An 18,929-nucleotide genomic window follows, 5' to 3' on the forward strand; every position below is an offset into this window, starting at 1 on the left:
TCCGTTACTCACGGGTCCCAGATTTAGGTACATCACAGGTTCTTTGTGAAAAGAGATGAAGCAATGATACCTTCAGCTCTCCAAAGAACGAGACAGGGTCTTTTTCTGTTTTCAGTCATTTGGGATCACAGGCTAAAAGCTACTTCATTCTTTTCTTCCCCCTTTCAATAGACTGAGTTCTGAAGGTCTAGGATGAGTGGTGTGAATGACTCCTTCTAATTCTGTAATTCTGGTGGTTTAATCGTATCAAGTCTAAAGAGGCTTTCCTGTGGGTCACCTAAGGTGGAGGCAAGTCCGCTCTGAAGTGGAACATGCCACTGCAAGCCAGCAGGGCCTTTCTGCAGGTGTGCCCCCAGAAGTGGGTGAGGGGCCCAGCACAGGTTGGCAGACAATGGAAACGTCCTGTTCTGGGTGTTAACTTTAGCTACCACAGCCAGACAATGTTGCCAGTGGTGTGGAAGAAGAAAATTGCTGTAGCCAGCTGTGTTGTTCACAGTCGGATGGATTCTGTGTAGCTCTAAACGGTGACGGAGCCAGCAGCCTGTTGTAGCCAAGGACAGAATGATGGATGATCTACATACTGTGTCCAAGTAGAGAGAATGGCAGAAGTTCACTTCAGGGTTGTTAAAATGCTAATCTGGGTGAGTTAACAAAAGCTTGACAGAAGAGAAAAGTTTGAGAAAAGTATACCTTGTGAGGTATCTAGTGGACCACTGACTTGATCACTCTTGGTTACATAAATGGTTGCTTTTCAAAGTAAGCCTGTTTCCCTAGTTATCCTACTGGGAAGAGTGGAAGCAGCTTCCCTTATCAGCTGCACTGACACTTGTCAGGGTCTGAGGAGGAAAAGTTAGCCCAACAATCGCCACCTTCACTGAAAAGGGTTATGATATGCTTAAAATAGTTACATGATTTTCATTCTCTCTACAATGTCATGGGAATAGATCAAAACACATTTTTCCCCCCACAACTGGAAGCTGGCAGCTGTTCACAAAATAAGCTGCAACCTAAGACACTGGCTTTGGTAGATTTTAACTCTAAGTCTCCATTCACATGAGCCACTGAAAGCGAGATCCCCTGCTCCAATGAGTTTCAACATGTGAATTACACTAATAGTACATTGCATTATTAGTGTTAAAGGCAGGAAGATTGGCCCCCTGTAAACATGTGGTATGGATAATCTTCCCTTAAAATCTTTAGGATGAAATAACATCCTTCAAAAAAAGGTGCAGATTTACATTTCTTGCCAAATGATCCAGTTTTGCCACTCTCTGTTTCTTTGGATTCTTCTTTCTTACTTAAGTTGAACATAGAGAAACGTGTCTGCCTCACCTGATGTTGGAACATTGGCTAGCATAGCTCCTTGCAAACGACAGGGACTCAATAAATACTGACTGGCTGGCATACCTCAAGCACTTCTTGCTTCCTCTAGAAATGAATCTAGAATGGGCAGGCTTAAAGTCTATTAACTGAAATAAAAGGTAATATTTTATCTTGTAATATGCTAAGAAAGGAGTCCACCTCCTACGGTTACACCAATAATGGTTAGACATTCAGCCAGGCTCTTAACTCTGCATAAAATGCATCAGAAGGGTGAAAAATGACCCTATTTCAGATGCATTTTTCACTCTTTGTCTCTTAGTGGAACTCAAATGCAAGAACAATGACTAAGCTAATTACCAAGGCTTATTTTGATGGAGCAGCAAGAAGTGAAGAACTTCTCCAGTTTCAATAAGTCCTTAACAATTATGGGCATTTTTGTGAAACAAAGCTCCAATTCCTGCTTACTTTGTCTGTGTGCCTTTCATGCAATAGAAACCACCACACAGGATTCAGGGGCCTACTTACGCAGAGCACAAGTTACTGGACAGATCCTTCCTGTTTAGCAAGCAGCCAGTGAACTTAAGTCCACTGGATTTCTAAGGAAGTTACCCTCACTCTAAGGACTAATAGGTTTGCATCACAACCATCTTTCAAATCCATCCAAACGAGGGGAGACAAGACCAGATGGTGCTATTAGAGGGCACCTAAATAAATAAATACGTAAATAAATAAATAAAGAGAAAGAGGGCGGACTGCCCACAGATCTAAATCAAATTCAGGTCAACTAGCTGTTTGGTGAAGGAGAAGCCACGATATTCCAGGCACACTGTCCTGCATCACAGAGATGTTCCTCAAAAAAGGTTACCTGTGTAGCATCCCTAACAGAAACAAGCACAGGTAACAACTAGAATCCAGTAAGAAACAGTAACTGGCTGTTAATTTCAGCAAATGTACCACTGGAAGAAAATGGTTTGCTAAACAACACCATTTGGAAATCTCAGGGTTATTTATTTGTCTTTCTGAGAGCACAGTCTAGGGACCTAAGTCAAAGCATGGACACTAACTTTAAAAACAAAACTCAGCTATGTTTATTTACCTCAAGATGTTCAACTTCACGGTAATATAGGCCCAAATCTCAGAGCTTACTTGGCAATTTCTATTCATCTAAGCCAGCGTAAATGTTTGTGTCATATTGGCCAGCCTGACAGAACATGCCTGTCACTCACTACATTGAATGTGACGACACACAACTTAATTTCCTGAGTTAGATATCAAAGAGAGCGAGGGGATTTTTTTTTAACAACATGGATAAAACCAGCATCAAAACCTACTGTTAAACCACCAAAAGAATAGTAAAATCCTCACCTTGAGCTGTCTGGGATAAGCTTTCTCAATTCTACAAGGAAGAAACCTTGAAACATTTCTCCAAACAATTATTTCTCCAATTCTGAGGAACGGAGACCAAACCAGATTTAAAAATGTTAAACCTTTCCCCAGGACTTCAGCCTTGAAATAAAAGCACCCACTTTACGGCCCCAAATATCAAGTAGAGGGAAGGACAATCCTTAAAAAGCAACTAAACATTTTACTGCAGACTTAAATTCTTAGGCGCCAGAAGTTCTTGGGAAAATTGCCTTACACATTTCCTCTCCCAAGTAACTGGAAACACTACCGTTATTTTTAAGGGAAAGCCGTGGCCCATAGCGATGGACATAAGGTCCGATTATTGTTTGCAAAGTCTGTATATCTATAATAATGATCTACTGTTCCTTCTGTGTGAATATCCCAGCTGAACATAGTGAGGAGTGGGGATGCCGGAACCTGGGTTACTGACTGGTCACCTCGGAATGAGGAATACTACTCTGGGTTCCTGCAACTCCGCTACTTCACTCCTCTCTAGCTCCATGACCATTAGCTCTTTACAAGATCGGGATTTAGAGAATCACCTGACAGCAGTGGTCCCGAGAGCTGATTTAACAAAAAATTTTCAAACCCAGTTCTCATCCGCACCTTGAAGTCCCTTATGACCTTTAGTTTCAATCCAAGAGTTATACACGACAGAGGAAGCTTTAAGCCCTTCCAAATTACCCAAGGCGGCCGCTGTATCAGTTTCTGCAGACCAGGAACAAACATCATTGCTGTCAAGACGGGAGATAAAAGTTTCCCTACCTTTCGCCTCACCATCCCCCTGCCAGCGGCTGCCGACGCGAGCGGCGGCTCCCTCCCGGCTGCAGAATGCCTCTCGCCGCCGGAGAAGGGGCTCATGCAAAATTGACTCTTCCTTATTTGTTTCCATCCATAATTGATGGGTAGATGAGAACGTAACACATCTCAGCGCCGGGCTCTTGCCGCCTGGCGGAGACCCTGTCCAAGACGCTTCCGTAAATCATTTCCAGCCGGAGAACAAAGCACGGAAAGTTGCGGGGGAGAGCGGCCGGGAGGAGAAACGGGGCGCCGGGTGGGAGGCGGGCAGCTCTGGGCCCCGGAGTCCGCCCGCGGCGCGCTCGGCCAGCAGGGGGAGAGGGAGGGTTGGGAAGTGGCCGCCCTCCGGGCAGAAGCCGGTGCCGGAGCCTGGAGGGCTGGGGGAGGGCCGAGTCCCCCGAGCCCCCGCCCCTAGCCAACAGGCGCTACCGGTGGGCCGTCCGACCCGGGGGCGCACTGACAGGTAGCCGGCGTCCGCCGTGAGCCGCTCGTCCGTCGGCTGCTGAGCTGCGCCCCTTCTCCTGGCGCGGGCGGGTGCTCGCCCATCCACGGCTAGCCTGGCCCGACGGTCCCAGAGTCGGCTCCCGTGCGGGCGGGCGGAAGGGGGCGGCGGAGCCAGCAGCCGGCTCCTTCAGCCTTGGCTCGGCGGTCGCGCGGGCTGGGGACGTGGTGCCCGGCACCGAAGCAGCTGGGTTCCCCCTGCTAAGGTGCGGGGGAGCGCGGAGCTGGCGCTGCCTGGCGAGAAACTTTTGCTGGCTCCCTCCTTCCGCTTTTTATTTTCCCCGAGGGGGGTGCACTGTGTTGGGGGGCCCACTCCCCTCAAGCCTCCAGCAATGCGAGTTTTGACGCGACCGCGAAACCTCTCCAGCCCTTTGCGCGTCCCTGGTACGGCAGGCGGAGAGAACAGCTTGGAAAAGAAATCAACTCTCCAGTGCCAACACACACACGCATACGCACACGTACACATACACCAGAAGCAATTCAGGCTCTAAGGATCAGGGTCCGATCCCCACCAGGCGCCTAGAGCATTAGCAAATTTTTATAGGGCTGTCTTACCTCATGGGGGGAGGGGGGGAGGCTGGTTTAAAAAAAAAAAAAAGCTTGTCACGCTCAGAGAGAAGAGAAGATAAAAAATAAAGAAAAAATTAGAAAAAAAGAGATATATCCCTGTGTCTCTAGGTTTTGGCTTCTTCGATATAATCCTGAAACTCGCCGCCACCAGTCCTTGCAGCAGCGGCAGCGACAACGACAGCAGCAGCGGGACGGAGCGTGAGCCAAACAAATCGAGGCACGGCAAATGGTGTAATTCGATCCATCTTCAAGTCAATCCATCAGGCGAGCCGGAGCCTCGTTCCCTCCCCGCACTCGGCAGCTCGCGGCGTGGGGCCCACCCCCGGGCGCGGAGGGCAAGAGGCGCGGGCGGCCCGGCGCGCTCGCCCTCTCCCGAGCGCCGCGGCCAGCGCCGCCTGGAGGCCCCCAGCCCGGCGCCGCGGCCCTGCTGACCCCTCGGTGGCCTCCGCGTCCCTCCTCCCCGGAGCTCTGCTGCGCGCCCTCCCTCTCGCCACCTCTGAAGAGCTGCTCCTTCCAGCAACTCGCAGCGCCTCAGTCATCCAGCTCGCGGTGGCTGCTGCAGCCTGAGAAGCAGCCTTTTCGCTTTCCTACCTCTTTCCCTCTTTTTTTCGCTCCCTCACTTTTTTTGAGCTTTCCTCCAGACATTTAGAGGACAAGGCGTTGCAGCCCAGAGGAGCTGCAGGCGCAGTTGCTCCGTAAAGTTATGCCTTAGTTTCCTCATCTAAGATTTATTTTTTAAGCACATCCTTACAAGCCCGCCCCCGTATTACATTTGTCGTCCCCTCGCCCCAATTTCTCTTTACAACCACTAAGCAAAACAGCTAGGAAGAAGCAATCAAACATTGTTTTATCTTTATAAAATACAGAAATTGCCTACTAAAAATCCCATTTCTACTTTGAATGAAAGCCATTCAGTCCAGTATAATTTTGCAGGCTAATGAGCCGGTTTTACAGGCAAGTGTGTCGTGTAATATGTTCTGGGAGAAATGAAAATGTCCTTGAAGTGACATCATTTCAAATTGACTGTCACAAAGGAAAGGAAAAAAGTCACATACTTAAAAACAAGAGGATTTTAATCCAAACTTCATATCCAAGAACAGGCTGTGTTTTATTAAAATTTCCAGTTGAATTATGAATCACTGAGGGGTCTAAATGGCTGGAATGAACCGTGATGCCCTCATTTAAAGAAAAAGAAAGAAGGGAGCATTTCCGCCAAACTTTTAATTTTCATTTGAGTATGGTTAATTACCGTGAATGAGAGGAGAAGGGGGCAGAGAAAGGATTTTCCTTTCCTCAATGGTTCCTGCTTTCTCCTCAGCACAGTTACATGTTTACATTTAGGAAAAATACCCTGTACTGAGTTATTTCTAAAACTTCCACCGACAGCCTTGAAAAGGAACTCAAAAAAGACACCCCAAGGAACTGCTGCAGGACTCACCCAGAGAACTGTTTCCTCGCTAGTCAACACTTTGTTACCAAAAGGAAGAAGGAGGGAGGAAGAAGGGGAGTCTTTTAAAATATAACTCTCTTCCTGCTGTTCCTCCCATTCGAAGTAAGGGGTAGGGGGCGGAAAGAACAGCTTTGGCAACACAGCTTTGTGATTTTTCTGTTGTTGTTAAGGCTTTTGTTGGCTGGCTGGCTGGTGTTTTCAGGTTGTGCTGGGCTCTGACATCATTGCAAGTTACTTGGCAGTCCGGGCCCTTTCCCAGCCAACTTCTGACCCAGAAAGCTGTGCCTGTTTTACTGGTGTCCAGTCATTCCGTATTTTCTCCATCAAGGGAGCAAGCCCCGCTGCAGGCAAAGGGCTCTGTGCACTGAATGAAGATGCAAGAGGGTGACCAGTGGTTTGAGGAATCCTATCGCCACCCACCTGGAGGCAGAAAGCTTATGAACTGTCTTCTGTCTGCAGTAGCAGACAAGTAGCAGAGAAGAAAAAAAGTTCAGTTCTCCAGATTCTTGAATTCTTTGCTGAAATTCTGCGATGGCCAGCTTTACAGAGCGCCACCCCAGAGAGTACAGTTTACCTGAGATTAAGCTCTTAAATTCAGGAATAAAAAAACCTTTAGGTTGCAGAAGAATATGCTGATAGGTTATTTCGAGCCAAGGATTAGATATGTCACTTATCACAGGGAAGGGAAAATAACTGTTTAGGATGACTTCCTTACTAGGTGCTTCTTAACTGCTGGGATCTTGTCTTATTTACCTGGACAGCCCCAGTGCCTAGCACAGTGCCTGGCATTTAATAGACACTCAATAAATATTTGTTAAACAGATCTGGCAGGGAAACCCACAACTTTCTCACACTCTTTTATGTGCTGAATCAGGGAGTATAGTCATCTCTAGATTGTATGCTCCTCCAGAGCAGGGATTTATTCATTTGTGTCCCCAGGGCAAGCATAGTATCCGTGTAAGGATGTTCACTGAATGAGTGAAGAATGAATAAATGAAGAAAGGAAGAAGGACGGAAGGAAATAAAGAAGATTTTGGCTCTTTTCACACCTAGAAAGAATACTTAAAAGTGGTCAGTGCTTTAGATAATTAGTGGTTATGCTTTTGCCATTATCGCATATCTCCCAGGAGTGATAAGTAGTAACTTTATTCACAGTCTATTTTTTGTTTCTCTGTTTACTTTAGGAAAAGCTCAAAATTTTATTTCTATGTTTCATTTCCAATCTAGTTTTAAGAATAAAATGTATCTGAAAATTATAGAAAATCTGTGTGTAATAGTCAATAAAATGTTATCAATCATTGGAGAGTACCACTCCTTAACTATTACAGTTATTAAAGAAAGCAATAGTGCTTACTATCTGCCAGCCTCTTTTAAACATTTTATAAGTATTACTGCTTACAACAATTCTTTCATTTAAGTACTATTATTATCTTCATTTTGTAGAAGAGGAAACTGAAGCTTAGAGGGTTTAAGGTACTTGCCTAAGGCCACACAGGTAGTAACTGCATGGGAGGTGAACCCTAACCTCTTACTTAGTTGTAGTAATGGTTAGTAGTGAGGTCACAGTTAGTAGCAGTAGTAAATAGTGAAGGCTTTGGAAACATTTGACAACCTGGATTCAAATCCAGACTCCCCCCCTCTCTTGGGATAATTTATTTAACTACACTGCGCATCAGTGTTCTCATCTGTGAAACAGGAGTCATGACAATACTTCAAATGGATTTTATGAAGACTGAATGTGATAATGCATGTAAAGTGTTTAGCATCTTCCTTGGAACATGGCAAGCACTGAATAAATATTAGCCAATGTTATTATATGTGCCCTGTAGGCAGAGCAATCTTGGAATCCTGCAGAACTGGATTAGAAATTTAATCCAACCTCACACTAAATGTGAGACTTCAGGGGAAAGCACATGGTACACAATAGGTTTACAAAACGTTTTTGTTCCATTCCATCTCCTTCTTTCCCTCATCTATGTATATATGTCTATGAATTCAGCTACATACACTACTTAGTATCCGGTTGATATGAAATAACATTTTGTATGAATTTTAATGAATCATACAGTTTAGAATGTAGAATTTCATGTTTCAAAAAAAAAAAAAGATATCGGTATTGAAATTTCAAAGGTAGCTACAGCTTCTGTGATTAATTTGGAATGCACATACAGTATTCCTTGTGTTCGCACATTATAGAAAGTGCTTTCAAAACTCTCCACGACATGATAAATCATTAATAATGTAGACCCAAACCTGGGCATCTGCATGGGCACGGCTGGTCTCCTTATTTCAGCATTCTGCATAGGAAAGTGACTCTGTCAAGACACTTCACTTCAATGAAACATATTTATCATGGTAAAGCTTAAACCTCAGATTTTACTGACAAAATTCATTTCTATTATCATGCACCATGATAGTACACCACCACAGCTATGCTTATGTTTGGAATGGTAAAATGTGCTTTTGTAGTCATTGTGATTGCTCTATCTTAACATGAATAATTTTGCTGTGCACTCTGAGTAAGGGGAATGCACCGTGCATGTATGGAAATAATACATCAGTTACTTATCTAGTTTTGCTAATGACTCCTCAGGTGTCACTGTGTGGAAGGACACTGAGTGCTCAAGCCAAATAAAAAGAATCAGGCTTTTTTTTTTTTTTTTCCCCATCCAAAAGATGAACAGCAAACAACCTTTAATAATACTAGCTCTTTTGAAAACAGACAAGAGGCAGGAATGCTATCAACGTTTTATCAAAGATCTTTTGAACAAACAGAAGCACAATAAACTTTTTGGATGAAGGGTGAATTGCTTAATTTTACTTATATATACTTTGGGAAGGAATACTTAGGACACAGGGAGGTCAGCTTATATCCTGGCAGATGTAAGGAATCTGGGACTCTGTGTAAGTTCCTGACAGCCTTCTCTCCACAAATTTACAGTAACCAAGCCTCTGACCTTGAAGAATTGGGACCAAATAATATCTTTTAAATGTTAGAATGTCCAAGGAGAAAGATAATGAAAATGAAAATAATCAAAAGGGGCAGAGAATTAGAACATTTTATCTGTTTTAAAAAATATATAACTTTTTACTTTGTTTTTAAAAACAGATCTCCTTGCCTAACATTATTTTCTTTGCTTGAGCCAATGTTAAAATTCAAATCAACAAAGGGAGAAGAAACTGTGGCTAGCTAATATTTGGCTAGCCACAATAGTATCACTTAATTCTTACCACAGCTCTTGGAGACAGGCATCATTTAGGAACAAAGAAACCCATCCTTGCTTAAGTTAACCATCTTGTCAGGATTTTTAGCCCTTGTAGATGATAGAGTCTAGAGTCTAATACAGGTCTGTTTGGCTCTTAAGCCTAATTTTCTTTCTAGGACACAATGCTCTGAAAAATGGAAAGAGCATAAGTCTAAAAAAATATGTCTTGAATAATAAAGGAAACAAAAACATTAAAAAACCTTGTCACATATAAATGAGTGTCAGGAACTCTTCGATGGGGTTTATAGCATGGTTTAAACCTCTATACATTATATGCATACTATTACCCATGTAACTCCCTTGGATCACTTGTAAATAAAGAGATAAAAGACCTGTTTAGCAGCATGTGAATTTATGTTAAAATCAACCTCACTGGTTAAGCCACAAGTATTTCAATGAATGGTTAGGGCTATATGATCATACCTTTGGCAAAATAATAATAATAATAATAATAAGGGCCAAATATTATTATTGTTGAATGCTCTAAGTACGGGAACTTCTATATGTTAGAGCCAATTCTTTGCCAGAAACCACTAGGGCCATCTATTGGTTAAAAAAAAAAAAAAGACTAGGATTCTGGGTAATTCCTGTCTTTCCAAATAAAGGCACACAAAGGATACATTTTTTCTTTCCTTTTGCTTTCTCAGATAGGATGCTTACTATTATGGACATTTTATTAATATTGAATATATTAGAGTCGTTTAAAAAATTACACTGCTAGTATGAAAGGGAGTCAGGAAATTATGTGTACAGGTGACAGGAAGAAGCTGACATTCTGGGATAAAAATCAATAGCAAACACTGTTAGTGTTCCACTGTAATTATAGGAGTTGTCTAAAATCCCCAATGCCCTATTAAACTGTGATAAGTGACAAGGCCCAGTAGCACATGGGAGATACATCTGGCTAACAAGTGTTTAAATCTGGGTCTGGGATATGGTGTCACTGAGTCAGCAATGGCACAAACTAGGTGACAGGAGGTAATGCTTGCTCCACCAGCCCCAGTTACAGGGGTTTTATTTGTGTCCTAGAAGGAGGCTTGGGAGAAACCTACAACTTATCTAACCTTTGGCTGATTCCACAGAGTGGTCTGCACCCATGTTCTCCTCATCCCCAGATCTCTCTGGCCTTTGAACCTAGAACATATCACTTGTTGACAGTCTGTAAAGAAAAACAATAAGGCCTATTACATTTTTATAACAGACTTTCGTACCAGGGTGGCCCTAGTAACCCAGTTAGATTTAAACATTATCTGATCCACTTGACTATGGGCCAGGATGGGCTCCTCCATGGCTGTCTTCTACAAGCTTGAATTGTGATGGTTGCTGAAAAATCACTTCAAACTTATATTATCAAGGAAAGCTTTAAAAAGGAGGCTCACAGAGTTTGCCATTGTCTGAATTTGTATTTCAATTACTAAGCTAAAAGAAGAAACTGTTGGCTAAGAGCCTTTCTGGAAAATCCAGAAACGTCCAGAAGGACTGTTTAGAAATTTTTAACAGTATCACACAGCCATTAAGTTAGAATATTTCCAGGTTATAGTATATTCAACAGTTGACTTTTCAAATATTACTGCATCTGGATACACACACACACACACACACACACACACACACACAGACTGTGTAATTTTTCTCCAAGAGTCCCTATTGAAAGGCTTTGTGAGTTCTTTTACTATTTTAAAATTTGGGGAATTGTGCTCATATCCCAATATGTTCTGAATTTCTGGGTCATAATTACAGAATAAACAGATTCACTTCTCATCACAAATTTTAATTAAGAATTCCAGTTATGCAATTATTTGCTAATGAAAAATAGCTGCTCAGTACCAAAGTATACCATTAAGTATGTTTACTCAAAATTATGTTTTCTAAAGATAGTTTCCATAGGTCAGTTTCTCATTTTTATGTCATCAACCTAATGTTAAAATAAGAGGAAAAGTTATCTCTTATTTTATCGAGCTACATGGGGATTCAGGAGAAAAAGATAGTCTGTAATTGCTGGAAATAAATTAATTTAATGTTAAAGTCTAATTAGTCATGATCTCAGCTCTTCATAAATGTCAAGATACTGAATTCTGTGATTTACCTTTGTTTAGATCCCTTCGTGAAGATACCCGATTGTCCAGTCACTGGCTGGGCTTTTGCCTAGAAAAGGGGTCAGTCGAGGCAATTATTTGCCCCATATTTATTTATTGTGCTTTAGAAAAAACTACCCCAATCTGGGTTGCTGATTCCTTAAATATGCTCTTGGTTCCCATGTGATAGGAGAACACTCAATTTGTTTGCTTTTGACTTATTTGCCAGCTTTTATGTTGATGAACAAAAAGTATACATAAATGAACAAATAATCCATTTTGATATCAGGCAAGTGTGCAGCCTACTGAAGGGAGATATTTCTAGAAATTTCAAACAAAGTTAACCCGTCCAAGTTAAACTGCTAGAAACATACAAAGCCTGAGATAGACTATGTGCAGAAAGGTTTCCCCTAAGAGACAGTGAGTTTAAAGGGAACAGAAATCAAACCAGGGCATTACAAAATCCAGTCAAGGTGACGAGAAGATATCACCCAGAGAACATAAGTGAAGTGGAAAAGGGCAGGATCATTCACTCATTTATCCTTGCATGCATTCATTTTACCATTATGAATAGCTGCAATCTGCTTTGTGTAAAGCAACGTGCAGAGATAAATGAGAAATATCTCGCATTTAGACAGCAACTTCAAGTTTGAAAAGCAGTTTTATCAGAGTCCTGGCAGGAAACAGACGGCACATTTGACTTGGGTAATTTGAGGAGCCTTTAATAAAGAGATTATTTGTAAAGGTGTGGGTCGAGTGCAGGGAACCCACAAGGGAGAGTTACGCTGGGGCCTAACTTCCCCTAGGACCTAAGCAGCCAGAGGAGGGAGCAATTAGCAGAACCTGGAGACATAGTGGCAATGTGGAGAGGACCTCCTTGCTTAGAGGTCAACTTCTAGAGGCAGAGAGTAGAGAAAAAGGACAGAGAGTGAATCTGGTGGAGCAAGTGGAAATTCACTATTTAATTTTATTTTGAGTCTTAGAGAACACTAAGTGGTAGGGATCTTAATTTTGCGAATGAGAAAACTGAAACAAGGAGATTTGTTCATCATAACTTAGTTACATTAGCAGAGCCAGACCCTGAACCTGAGTCTTCTGAATCTCAGGCCGGCGCTTATCACACTGTCTCCCTATTTCCTGCCCTTGGGACTTCCTTATTATACTTATCTCACCATATCACATTATTTACATGTTTTATCACATACTAGACTGACCTTATTGAGAGAGAGAAGTAGGACTTTGTATTATTATTGTCTAGAATAGTGGCTGGGACTGGAATCCTGCAGACATTTGATGGATGCAATAATGAGTGAGAGGGTGCGCATCCTAACTGGAGAGACAGAACGTGCAGAAGCTAACATCATATGTGGCAGTAGATGCTGAATCCAGAAGTAGAGAAAGAGTGCTGTAGACAGATGGGAAAAGGGGGTGGGAATAATAGTGAGGTTGTAAAAGACTTCATGATGCGGGGTCATATGAGCTGAGCCAAGCACTCTGAAAGACGAGTGTCAAAGGTAGAGGACTATAGCCAATGTGGACTGTGGAACAGCGAAGGCGGGAGGGGGTGGCAGGGGTGTGGTGGACTTGGGGCGTGCCTGCCGTTCCTGGAGGCAAAGAGTAGGAGATGTGACCGGAAGGACGGGCTAGGGTTCTGTATGGGATTTCTGAATTGGCACTTCCTGGAGTTCAAAAGTTTTTCTCAGGGTGTTTAGAAGCCATCGTTTTTTTTCTTTTTTAACATCTTTATTGAAGTATAATTGCTTTACAATGGTGTGTTAGTTTCTGCTTTATAACAAAATGAATCAGCTATATGTATACCTATATCCCCATATCCCTTCCCTCTTGTATCTCCCTCCCACCCTCCCTATTCCAACCCTCTAGGTGGACACAAAGCACCAAGCTGATCTCCCTGTGCTATGCGGCTGCTTCCCACTAGCTACCCATTTTACATTTGGTAGTGTATATATGTCCATGCCACTCTCTCACTTCATCCCAGCTTACCCTTCCCCCTCCCTGTGTCCTCAAGTCCATTCTCTACGTCTGCGTCTTTATTCCTGTCCTGCCCCTAGGTTCTTCAGAACCGTTAGAAGCCATAGATTTTTGAGGAAAATATCATGCTAATCTAGGTTGTTCTTTTGAGAGACAGCACTTAACCAGAGAGAAGCACAGCTTAGAGAAACAGGAGGCTTCTGAAGAAAGGATGCTAATATAGAGGTCATGACAGAAGATGACTTTAGTGGTGGAATCAATGGAAAAGTAGGGTTATATACCAGTGACGCACCAGAGTGGGCTGATCTTTGAATGTCAGAGGTAGAGGTGTGGGAGATTTTTCCAAGTTTCTCTGTCTGGCTGAATTTAAGAAAAGTTGAATTATTGTAAGAGATGGAGACACAGGAAGTGGAGCAGGTTTGCAGGGGGGATAACTGAGTTTGGTTTTGGCTAAGTGGAGCTTAAAGTGCTGGTATGGTGTCCCTGTGGGGATACCCAGCAACAAATTGGAAATTCTTATTAAAATTACAGCTAGTGGACAGAAGAACTTTCTATCTTCCAGAGAAACACCAAAATCTAAATAAGCCAAATGCTTACAAGAAAGTAAGAGGAAATCATCGAACGACTAGTTTAGCCCACATATCCTCTGAAGTTGCACGTGCTCGGAAACATTGAGGTGAGAAACTTTTACCCTTCCCGTTTTCTGGACTGTTTCTTCCAACATGGAAACCATACAGTGTACAATGATGGAGTAATTCCCATTCCTCAATCATGTCTTACAAACACAGAAAAAGTAGACCCAGCAATTCATCATATTTTATCTAATACTTTTCTGAGCTGACTGTTCAGTGCTATCTTTTCAGCCTGACACTTTTACTGAAAATGCTGATAGATACTTTTAAAATTTTTTGTGAAGTTATCCAAAATCATCATGTTAGATTTGCTAAGGGAAATTTTGTCTTTCTTAGTGTGGTGTAGATGAGAAAAATGTCCAAAAATTAGGTTACTTAAACCATTATCACTCCAGGTAAAATTAAGCACCCTTAGGCTCTGATTATCAATACTTGCTGCTTAAGTCTAAATGAACTTAGAGAAATACAATGCAGACAAATCTCTATGACTATAACCTGGGGAGCATCACGGAAAACTTGCTTTGGAGCCGTGTGGCTGACAGGGTCTTGGTGCTCTGGCCGGGTGTCAGGCCTGAGCCTCTAAGGTGGGGGAGCCGAGTTCAGGACATTGGACCACCAGAGACCTCCCAGCCCCATGTAATATCAAATGGCAAGAGCTCTCCCAGAGATCCTCATCTCAACACTAAGACCCAGCTCCACCCAACAGCTAGCAAGCTCCAGTGCTGGATGCCCCATGCCAAACAACTAGCAAGACGGGAACACCACCCATTAGCAGAGAAGCTGCCTAAAATCATACTAAGTTCACAGACATCCCAAAACACACCACAAGATGCAGCCCTGCCCACCAGAAAGACAACATCCAGCCCCACCCACCAGAACACAGGCATCAGTTCCTTCTACCAGGAAGCCTACACAACTGAATGACCCAACCTCACCCACTGGGGGCAGAAACCAAAAACATTGGGAACTACAAACCTGCAGCCTGCAAAAAGGAGACCCCAAACACAGTAAGATAAGCAAAATGAGAAGTCAGAGAAATATGCAGCAGATGAAGCAGCAAGGTAAAAACCAACCAGACCAAACACCTGAAGAGGAAATAGGCAGTCTACTTGAAAAAGAATTCAGAGTAATGATAGTAAACATGATCCAAAATCTTGGAAATAGAATGGACAAAATACAAGAAATGTTTAACAAGGAACTAGAAAAACTGAAGAGCAAACAAACAATGATGAACAACACAATAAATGAAATTAAAAATTCTCTAGAAGGAATCAATAGCAGAATAACTGAGGCAGAAGAATGGATAAGTGACCTGGAAGATAAAATAGGGGAAATAACCACTGCAGAGCAGACTAAAGAAAAAAGAACGAAAAGAAAGGAGGACAGTCTCAGAGACCTCTGGGACAACATTAAATGCACCAGCATTTGAATTATAGGGGTCCCAGAATAAAAAGAGAAAAAGAAAGGGACTGAGAAAATATTTGAAGAGATTATAGTTGAAAACTTCCCTAATATAGGAAAGGAAATAGTCAGTCAAGTCCTGGAAGCACAGAATCCCATACAGGATAAATCCAAGGAGAAACACGTCAAAACACATATTAATCAAACTGTCAAAAATTAAATACAAAGAAAAAATATTAAAAGCAGCAAGGGAAAAGCAACAAATAACATACAAAGGAATCCCCATAACGTTAACAGTTGATCTTTCAGCAGAAACTCTGCAAGCCGGAAGGGAGTGGCAGGACGTATTTAAAGTGATGAAAGGGAAAAACCTACAACCAAGATTACTCTACCCAGCAAGGATCTCATTCAGATTTGACGGACAAATTAAAACCTTCACAGACAAGCAAAAGCCGAAAGAATTCAGCACCACCAAACCAGCTTTACAACAAATGCTAAAGGAACTTCTCTAGGCAGGAAATACAAGAGAAGGAAAAAACCTACAAAACGACTCCAAACAATTAATAAAATGGTAATAGGAACACACATATTGACAATTACCTTAAATTTAAATGGATTAAATGCTCCAAGCAAAAGACACAGATGGGCTGAATGGATACAAAAACAAGACCTATATGTACGCTGTCTACAAGAGACCCACTTCAGATCTAGGGACACATACAGACTGAAAGTGAGGGGATGGAAAAAGATATTTCATGCATATGGAAATCAAAAGAAAGCTGGAGTAGCAATTCTCATATCAGACAAAGTAGACTTCAAAACAAAGACTATTACAAGAGACAAAGGAGGACACTACATAATGATCAAGGGATCGAACCAAGAAGAAGATACAATTGCAAATATTTATCCACCCAACATAGGATCACCTCAATACATAAGGCAAATGCTAACAGCCATAAAGGGGAAATCGACAGTAACACAATCATAGTAGGGGACTTTAATACCCCACTTTCACCAATGGACAGATTATCTAAAATGAAAATAAATAAGGAAACACAAGCTTTAAATGACAAATTAGACAAGATGGACTTAATTGATATTTATAGGACATTCCATCCAAAAACAACAGAAAATGCTTTCTTCTCTACTGCACTTGGAACATTCTCCAGGATAGATCATATCTTGGGTCACAAATCAAGCCGTGGTAAATTTAAGAAAATTGAAATTGTACCAAGTATATTTTCCAACCACAATGCTATAAGACCAGATATCAATTACAGGCAAAAATCTGTAAAAAATACAAACACATGGAGGCTAAACAATATGCTACTAAAAAACCAAGAGATCACTAAAGAAATCAAAGAGGAAATCAAAAAATACCTAGAAACAAATGACAATGAAAACATGATGACCCCAAACCGATGGGATACAGCAAAAGCAGTTCTAACAGGGAAGTTTATAGCAATACAATCCTACTTTAAGAAACAAGCAACATCTCAAATAACCTAACCTTACACCTAAAGCAACTAGAGAAAGAACAAAAAACCCACAAAGTTAGCAGAAGGAAAGAAATCATAAAGATCAGATCAGAAATAAATGACAAAGAAATGAAGGAAACAATAGCAAAATCAGTAAACCTAAAAGCTGGTTCTTTGAGCAGGTAAACAAAGTTGATAAACCATTAGCCAGACTCAGCAAGCAAAAAAGGAGAAGACTCAAATCAACAGAATTAGAAATGAAAAAGGAGATGTAACAACTGACACTGCAGAAATACAAAGGATCATCAGAGATTATTACAAGCGACTGTATGTCAATCAAATGGACAACCTGGAAGAAATGGCAAAATTCGGAGAAAAGTACAACCTTCCGAGACTGAACCAGGAAGAAATAGAAAATATAAACAGACCAATCACAAGTACTGACATTGAAACTGTGATTAGAAATCTTCCAACAAACAAAAGCCCAACACCAGATGGCTTCACAGGACAATTCTATCAAACATTTAGAGAAGAACTAACACCTATCCTTCTCAAACTCTTCCAAAATATAGCAGAGGGAGGAAAACTCCCAAACTCATTCTACGAGGCCACCATTACCCTGATACCAAAACCAGACAAAGATGTCACAGAGAAAGAAAACTACAGACCAATATCACTGATGAACATAGATGCAAAAATCCTCAACAAAATACTAGCAAACAGAATCCAACAGCATATTAAAAGGATCATACACCATGATCAAGTGGGGTTTATCCCAGGAACGCAAGGATTCTTCAAGATACAGAATCAATCTATGTGATACACCGTATTAACCAATTGAAGGAGAAAAACCATATGATCATCTCAGTAGATGCAGAAAAAGCTTTCAACAAAATTCAACACCCATTTCTGATAAAAACTCTCCAGAAGGTAGGAATAGAGGGAAACTACCTCAACATAATAAAGGCCATATATGACAAACCCACAGCCAACATCGTTCTCAATGGTGAAATACTGAAACCATTTCTTCTAAGATCAGCAACAAGACAAAGTTGCCCACTCTCACTGCTATTATTCAACATAGTTCTGGAAGTTCTAGCCACAGCAATCAGAGAAGAAAAAGAAATAAAAGGAATCCAAATTGGAAAAGAAGTAAAACTGTCACTGTTTGCAGATGACATGATATTCTACATAGAGAATCCTAAAGATGCTACCAGAAAACTACTAGAGCTAATCAATGAATTTGGTAAAGCAGCCAGATAAAAAATTAATGCACAGAAATCTCTGCCATTCCTAAACACTAATGATGAAAAATCTCAAAGAGAAATGAAGGAAACGCTCCCATTTACCACTGCAACAAAAAGAATAAAATGCCTAGGAATAAACCTACCTAAGGAGATAAAAGACCTCTATGCAGAAAACTATAAGACACTGATGAAAGAAATTAAAGACGATACAAACAGATGGAGAGATATATCATGTTCTTGGATTGGAAGAATCAACATTGTGAAATGACTATACTACCCAAAGCAATCTACAGATTCAATGAAATCCCTATAAAACTACCAATGGCATTTTTCACAGAACTAGAACAAAAAATTTCACAATTTGTATGGAAACACAAAATATCTTGAATAGCCAAAGCAATCTTGAGAAAGAAAAATGGAGCTGGAGGAATCAGGCTCCCTGACATCAGACTATACTACAAAGCTACAGTAATCAAGACAGTATGGTACTGGCACAAAAACAGAAAGATAGATCAATGGAACAGGATAGAAAGCCCAGAGATAAACCCATGCACATATGGTCAACTTATCTTTGATAATGGAGGCAAGAATATACAACGGAGCAAAGACAGCCTCTTCAATAAGTGGTGCTGGGAAAACTGCACAGGTACATGTAAAATAATGAAATTAGAATGCTCCCTTACACCACACACAAAAATAAACTCAAAATGGATTAAAGGCCAAAATGTAAGGCCAGACACTATAAAACTCTTAGAGGAAGACATAGAACACTATGACATACATCACAGCAAGATC

At 41.4% G+C, this 18,929-nt stretch overlaps 1 protein-coding gene across 11 annotated transcripts in view; it reads right to left on the bottom strand.

Moving 5' to 3' along the window:
• SEMA6D (semaphorin 6D) overlaps positions 1-18,929 on the bottom strand; it is a 579,242-nt gene that overhangs the window by 51,475 nt on the left and 508,838 nt on the right. Inside the window, exon 1 of one of the 11 annotated variants that reach the window (XM_060294308.1) lies at positions 4,582-4,595. The exons of 9 other annotated variants lie outside the window; for them this stretch is intronic. The gene's annotated coding sequence lies outside the window, so the exon portion shown is untranslated. Of the gene's footprint in view, positions 1-3,492; positions 3,912-4,581; positions 4,596-18,929 lie in introns of those variants that run through there. One more of the 11 variants, XM_060294305.1, reaches the window with a different exon arrangement.

The sequence above is a fragment of the Globicephala melas genome, chromosome 2, assembly GCF_963455315.2.
Source record: "Globicephala melas chromosome 2, mGloMel1.2, whole genome shotgun sequence".
Lineage (NCBI taxonomy): Eukaryota > Metazoa > Chordata > Mammalia > Artiodactyla > Delphinidae > Globicephala > Globicephala melas.